General features: G+C 45.1%; 1 non-coding gene across 1 annotated transcript; it reads left to right on the forward strand.

Annotated features, from left to right (window-relative positions):
• The first annotated feature begins 5,278 nt into the window (after positions 1-5,278).
• LOC133053213 (U6 spliceosomal RNA) lies at positions 5,279-5,385 on the forward strand. The gene has a single exon (XR_009692147.1). It is a non-coding gene; the product is annotated as a U6 spliceosomal RNA (small nuclear RNA).
• The last annotated feature ends 1,964 nt before the right edge of the window (positions 5,386-7,349 follow it).

The following is a 7,349-nucleotide window of genomic DNA, read 5'->3' on the forward strand; positions in this document are numbered from 1 at the left end:
CCAGTGTGAGTGACTCAAGGCATCTGGGCTCTTCCACACACTTCTTCACAGTGCAGGGATTCATTCCCAGAATAAGATACTGGGTGATGATGCTGAAGAATCTCTGGCTTGTGTTCTTGAAAAGATGGAAAGACAGACATCATCTTGGCTGGCTGGAGCCTGACCTATTCTGAGGTGCAGCCAAGCCAGATGGCCCCTTGAAGTCCCTCACGGCTTGAGGATTCTCTTCTGTGATCTATGACCTGGAGGTGGGAGTAGGAATTTTCTCTTTTAACTAACATTTTTCTTTTTCCACAGCCTGATCTCTTTTAGATCCAGTCTAATTTCTTACAGGCCTCAGGCTAATTTGCACAGCTGGGTTTTACATCTGGGCAGTTGCCATCTCCACCAATTGCCTTGCTGGCTGCGGGCAGGATGAGACCGCAGCCCCAAGGGAGGTCACAAGCTCCTGGAACTGCCTTTGCGAGAGTGCCCTGAGCCTGAGGGCTGGGCTCCCTGAGCCAGATGCCAGTTCCCATCTGTTCTGTCCTCCCAGCTCCCAGTCAGGGGAGCCCCGGGCCTCAGCCTCAGGTGGGCCTCACAGATACTAGCATCTTGGGAGGTCAGGAAACAGGTCTGGAGATACACGTGCAGGCATGCATGCTACATGAAAAAAAGGAGGGGGCAAACAAACATAGATACAGACAGAGGAAGGCAAGAATGAGAGTGAAGGAGACGGGCATATAAGTGAAGTAAGACGGGCATATAAGAAAGAGACAGAGATAGAGAATCAGCAAGGCAGAGACAAAGACAAAGAGAAAACTTTAGGAGGGAGATAGAGAGTATGGGAAGCAGTAAGAGGCAGCAACAGAATGAAACCAAAGTATAGAGGAAAACACCAAAGCAGACAGATTAAGACAAAATAAAAATGGCACAAAGAGACAGGCAGACAACGGTGGCAGGGGGTGGGGTAAGAGAGTGGGAAGCTTGTGGGAATGATTTGTCTGGGAGGCATGTGTCTAGCTTTAACCCAATGTCAGGGCTTTATTAAGTTAAACTATGCTACCGCTGCTGCTAAGTCGCTACAGTCCTGTCCGACTCTGTGCGACCTCATAGACGGCAGCCCACTACGCTCCCCTATCCCTGGGATTCTCCAGGTAAGAACACTGGAGTGTGTTGCCATTTCCTTCTCCAATGCATGAAAGTGAAAAGTGAAAGTGAAGTCACTCAGTCGTGTCCGACTCCTAGCGACCCCATGGACTGCAGCCTATGAGGCTCCTCCGTCCATAGGGTTTTCCAGGCAAGAGTACTGGAGTGGGTTGCCATTGCCTTCTCTGAGCTAAACTATGGCTATTAGTATTACCAATATTAAAAGAATGACAAGAATGTGCCATTTTTGTAGGTCAAGAAGAGTTGAGCATCAACAGCTTTATATATTACAATCTTAAGGTTCTTGTTTTGTCCCATGGGACCCTAATGGACAGTGGAAATGTGGAGGCATGCCATGAGCAGAGCTAAGTTTGTAAAAGATAACTCTTGAAGCCAGTATGAATTTGAACAGGTAAGACTGGAGGTCAGGAGGCCAGGGAGAAAGAGACTGGGCCAAGGGTCCAGGCCAGAAATTGGGAAGATCTGCGGTCTGGCAGTGATAGGAGGGTTGGAATGGGAGAGGGGAGATAATCAAAGGTATTTCCAATGGGAGCATCTATACACTTTGATGACAGATGGGATACAGAGGGTGAAAGGAATTGGATTTAGTCCTCTTTAGTTTTCAAGGCCAAGCCCAAGCCTCATGATCCCACCAGGAAGCCTCCTTTGGTCCCAGTTCTCATCCAGGGCTTTTCCTCGTCAGCCTTTGAACTTTCACATTTGGTAGTGTTGGGGCTATGCTTGCTTCTGACTATTCAGTGCTCCCTTACTACAGAAGTCCCTGACTGGGCCAGCACTCACAGCCCCATACAGCTTCTGGAGCCTGAGCTCTTCCGTTGCAATCCCAACATTGTCTTCTGTGTGAACTTGGGCTACTTACTTATTTCCAAAGTTCACATCTCCTACCTGCCTCAGAAGCTAGTGTGAACAATAAATGGGTTAACATATGCAATACGGTCAGTAAATGCTGCCTATTCTTATAATTGGCCATTAGTCACTATTGCTTGTTTGTTACTGTTTTCTATCCACTTGTACTGGAGCACATTAGCTGCATCCAATTTATATCCATCCTGCCCTCTCTAGGACTTAGCTCATGATGGGTCACAGCATATGCTGACCAATTGTCCAGAGCTTTGATTCAATTCCCTTCCATTCAGCAAACACCATGGGAGCAACTCATAGCTTCACTGGTGGCCCCTTGGTACACACACAGATGTTGAACACCTGGTCCCAGACTCTGAAACCTCCAATCTAATAATACTAATAAAATAACATTTATTGAGGACTATATCTGTTCAGGTTTGATTAGGGGAGTGATCTGAAATAAGGTATTTATTATGAGGATTAGTGTTCCCACCATTTTGGGAGAGGATGAAGAAGCCTGTGGAAAACTGTGGCCTATGCATCTGCTGGTGGTTTGTGAAGTGGGAGAGAGTGAGGACAAATCAGAACCTACATCAACTTCTCACCACCTCCAGCCTTGACTGTGTGAGTGACCTGCAGAAGAAGCTGATTGCACGTCCTCCTGGCCCAGGACCCACTGAAGCTCAAGAAAATCTTGGGAGCTGAAAGAGCTCTAGGACCAGTTGCTACCCCATGCCAGCGAGCTGAGCCAGCAGAGTGAGAAGGATGTAAGCCAGCTTCAATAGCACCTCAAGAATATCAACCTGCAGAGCTCAATGGCTGCTGTCACATTTCTGCCTTCCAGATCTTGTGAGATTTCCTGTCATAGCCAACCCTAACTTGGAACTGGGTAGAGAAGGGAACTCTGAGGAGGGGAATTACCAACTAAATGAAACTAGATTCTGGGTCTCCCTTACCTTCTCACCTGGCCAACAGAAAGAAGAGAGCTTTGCCCCCTTAATAGAACCTATGTGAGTGGCCTTGTCTGCACCTGGTGTTCAATGGGGAGGGAAGCATGGGGGTGGGGAAGAGAAGTTGAGAAATTAATCCTTGCAGATGGTGGTTTGGTGACTCTGGTCCCCAGCCCAGCTGAGATGGAGGTGGCTTGGGGGCTCATAATCTAGAAAATTGCCTCAATTCTCCATGCCCCCTGCATCCCCAGTCCCACAATTCCTGGTTCTCTGGGGACTTTCTGGGCACCTCTCCCCTGGATCCTCTCAGTGAAGTATGATACGGTTTCAATTAATTTTTCAGCTAAAATCAAATTCATTTTGTTTAGAGAATTAGAGGAGGGTTTCATGGCATCCCTTAAGATTCTCCCTGGAGTATCACTGGGCTGCCACCAATCCAAGGCCAGCATTGTGGAAAGGAAGTCAGAGAGGCAGTGAAAGGGAGGGTGCGGGTGGCAAGGCAGTCAGTTTTGAATTAGCCATGTTTGCTTTTATTTAGATCTCCTTGAGACCACATTATTACCATGCCCTCCTCAGGGCAAAGAAAAAGAAAGAGGTAAAGAATATCCCTCGGGTGAGCTGGGCCAAAGGCATTAGTTTAGAGGAGGAGAAGCATCGCAGTCTACCTGGCCCCTCTGATTACCAACGATTTGTGTTTCAAAACAAACTACCAGTAATTCAGAACAAATGCAGTCCCTCTTGGTGGGTCTGGGCAGGACTGGGCTCTGGAGCTGACATAGCTGCTGCCTGGTGGGGGCCTCAGTCCCGAGGAAGCCCTGGGGGGAGAACAGGAAAGGGAGCCCAAGGCCAGCCCAAGGCAGACTGCTGGGCTTCTCCATTGCGACCTCACCACTTGCTAGTTGTGTGACCCTGAGCAGCTTCCTAAACCTCTGAGTCCCTGTCTTCTTCTGTAAAAACGGCATAACAATGGTAGTGTCTGCCTCATAGGGTGGTTGCGCAGGCACATAGAAAACCCTCTGACACATTTTGCTCTTAACATTGGTGGTGTTGTTCAGTTGCTCAGTTGTGTCCAACTCTTTGTGACCCCATGGAACCCAAGGCAGGCTTCCCTGTCCTTCATTATCTCCTGGAATTTGCTCAAACTCATGTCCATTGAGTCGGTGATGCCATCCAACCATCTCACCCTCTGTCACCCTTTCTCCTCATGCTCTCAATCTTCCCAGCATCAGCATCTTTTTCAATTAGTTGGCTCTTCTCATCAGGTGGCCAAACTATTGGAGCTTCAGCTTCAGCATCACTCCTTCCAATGACTATTCAGGGTTGATTTCCTTTAGGATTGATTGGTTTGATCTTCTTGTTGTCCAAGGGACTCTCCAGGTCTTCTTCAGCACCACAATTTAAAACCATCAATTCTTCTGTGCTCAGCCTTCTTTATGGTTCAAATCTCACATCCATACATGACTACTAGAAAAACCATAGCTTTGACTGTGAGCAAAGTGATGTCTCTGCTTTTTAATATGCTGTCTAAGTTTGTCATGGGCTTTCTTCCAAGGAGCAAGCAGCTTTTAATTTCATTGTTGTTGTTAATAACATTATTTTTATTGACTGCACTTAGCACTAATCTGTTTTGTTTAATTGATTGTACAATCCTATGAGGTTGAGGGAATTTACAGTTGAAGGAACTGAGGCTCAGAGAGACAAGTGAGTTCTCAAGGTCACTATTAGTAAATGATAGAAAAAAGATTTGATCCCAAGTCTGTTTGATTCCTCTTGCTAACATCACAAAAAGTGACAGATGTCTTAAGAAAGTTCTCACCAGAGAACGAACTCTCTCGCTCTCCCTTTCTCTGTCTCTCTAATTCCCACCCCCCTAACCATTGAGGGCACAGCAAGGAGGCAGCTGTGCAAACCAGGAAGTGAGCTCTGGCATCTTGATTTGGACTTGCAGTCTCTAGAACTATGGGAATATAAATTTCTGTTGTTTAAGCCAAGAGAGAGATCTCAATAACAATGGAGAGTTGAAGGAGAGGGCATTGCCAGCTGTGATGTGTAAGGGAGTATTCATTGAGAAGATGGCATTTTGAGCTGAGTCTTAAAAATGGCTCATATTTGCTCAACATCGCTCATTAGAGAAATGCAAATCAAACCGACAATGAGATACCACCTCATACCACTCAGAATGGCCATCATCAAAAAGTCTGCAAACAATAAATGCTGCAGAGGGTGTGGAGAAAAGGGAATGCTCTTGCACTGTTAGTGGGAATGTAAATCAATACAGCCACTATGGAAGACGGTATGGAGATTTCTTAAAAAACTAGGAATAAAACCACCATATGGTGCTTGCTTTGGCAGCACATATACTAAAATTGGAACGATACAGAGAATATTAGCATGGACCCTGCGCAAGGATGACATGCAAATTCGTGAAGTGTTCCATATTTTTAAGAGACATGTGCACCCTAATGTTCATCACAGCACTGTTTATAATAGCCAGGACATGGAAGCAACCTAGATGCCCATCAGCAGACGAATGGATAAGGAAGCTGTGGTACATATACACAATGGAATATTACTCAGCCATTAAAAAGAATTCATTTGAATCAGTTCTAATGAGATGGATGAAACTGGAGCCCATTATACAGAGTGAAGTAAGCCAGAAAGAGAAAGACCATTACAGTATACTAACACATATATATGGAATTTAGAAAGATGGTAATGATAACCCTATATGCAAAACAGAAAAAGAGACACAGATGTACAGAACAGACTTTTGGACTCTGTGGGAGAAGGCGAGGGTGGGATGTTTGGAGAGAACAGCATCGAAACATGTATATTATCTAGGGTGAAACAGATCACCAGCCCAGGTTGGATGCATGAGACAAGTGCTCGGGCCTGGTGCACTGGGAAGACCCAGAGGGATCGGGTAGAGAGGGAGGTGGGAGGGGGGATCGGGATGGGGAATACCTGTAAATCCATGGCTGATTCATGTCAATGTATGACAAAAACCACTACAATATTGTAAAGTAATTAGCCTCCAACTAATAAAAATAAATGGAAAAAAATAAAACGAAACAAACAAACAACAACAACAACAAAAAAAAAAACACCATATGACCCAGCAATTCCACTCATAGGCATATACCCTGAGGAAAGCAAAATTGAAAAAGCCATATGTATCTCAATGTTCATTGCAGCACTATTTACAATAGCTAGAACATGGAAGCAATGTAGATGTCCATTGACAGATGAATGGATAAAGACATTATGGTACATATACACAATGGAATATTACTCAGCCATAAAAAGGAATGCACTTGAGTCAGTTCTGATGAGATGGATGAACTTAGAACCTATTATACAGAGTGAAGTGAGTCAGAAAGAGAAATATAAATATCATACTCTAACACACATATACAGAATCTAGAAAAATAGTACTGAAGAATTTACTTAGAGGGCAGCAGTGAAGAAACAGACATAGAGAATAGACTTATAGACATGGGGAGAGGGGAGGAGAGAGTGAGATGTATGCAAAGAGAAACATGGAAACTTACATTACCATATGTAAAATAGATAGCCACCGAGAATTTGCTGTATGGCTCAGGAAACTCAGACAGGGGCTCTATATAAATCTAGAGGGGTGGGATGGGTAGGGAGATGGGAGGGAAGTTCAAAAGGGAGGGGATATTTGTATACCTATGGCTGATTCATGTACAGGTTTGACAGAAAACAACAAAATTCTGTAAAGCAATTATCCTTCAATAAAAAACAAATAAAAAGAAAAAAAAGGCTCATATTTAAACTCTGAGTACTAGAAGAAGGACATCACAAGGAATTTTTCCTTTTTAATAAACTACATAAGAATCAGGACTGGACCACATGTTAAAACCAGATTGTAGAGAGCCTCAAATTCATTCATTCACTCGCTACTTGTTAAGTACAAACTATATACTGGGGCCTTTCCCAGGTACTGTGAACACAGAAGTGAATGAAAAGTGAAACTGTTAGTCACTCAGTCATGTCTGACTCTGCAACCCCATGGACTGTAGCCCTCCAGGCTTCTCTATCCATGGGGTTCTCCAGGCAAGAATACTGGAGTGGGTGGCCATTTCCTTCTCTAGGGGATGTTCCTGACCCTGGGATCGAACCCAGGTCTCCTACACTGCAGGCAGATTTTTACCATCTGAGCCACCATGGAAGTCCCTCATCAGTGAATCAGTTCAGTTCAGTCACTCAGTTGTGTCCAGCTCCTTCAAACCCCATGGACTGCAGCACGCCAGGCTTCCCTGTCCATCACCAACTCCTGGAGCTTGCTCAACCTCATGTCCATGGAGTCAGTGATGCCATCCAACCATCTCATCCTCTGTCATCCCCTTCTCCTCCTGCCTTCAATCTTTCCCAGCATCAGAG

The sequence above is a fragment of the Dama dama genome, chromosome X (genome assembly GCF_033118175.1).
Source record: "Dama dama isolate Ldn47 chromosome X, ASM3311817v1, whole genome shotgun sequence".
NCBI classification, from domain to species: Eukaryota; Metazoa; Chordata; class Mammalia; order Artiodactyla; family Cervidae; genus Dama; species Dama dama.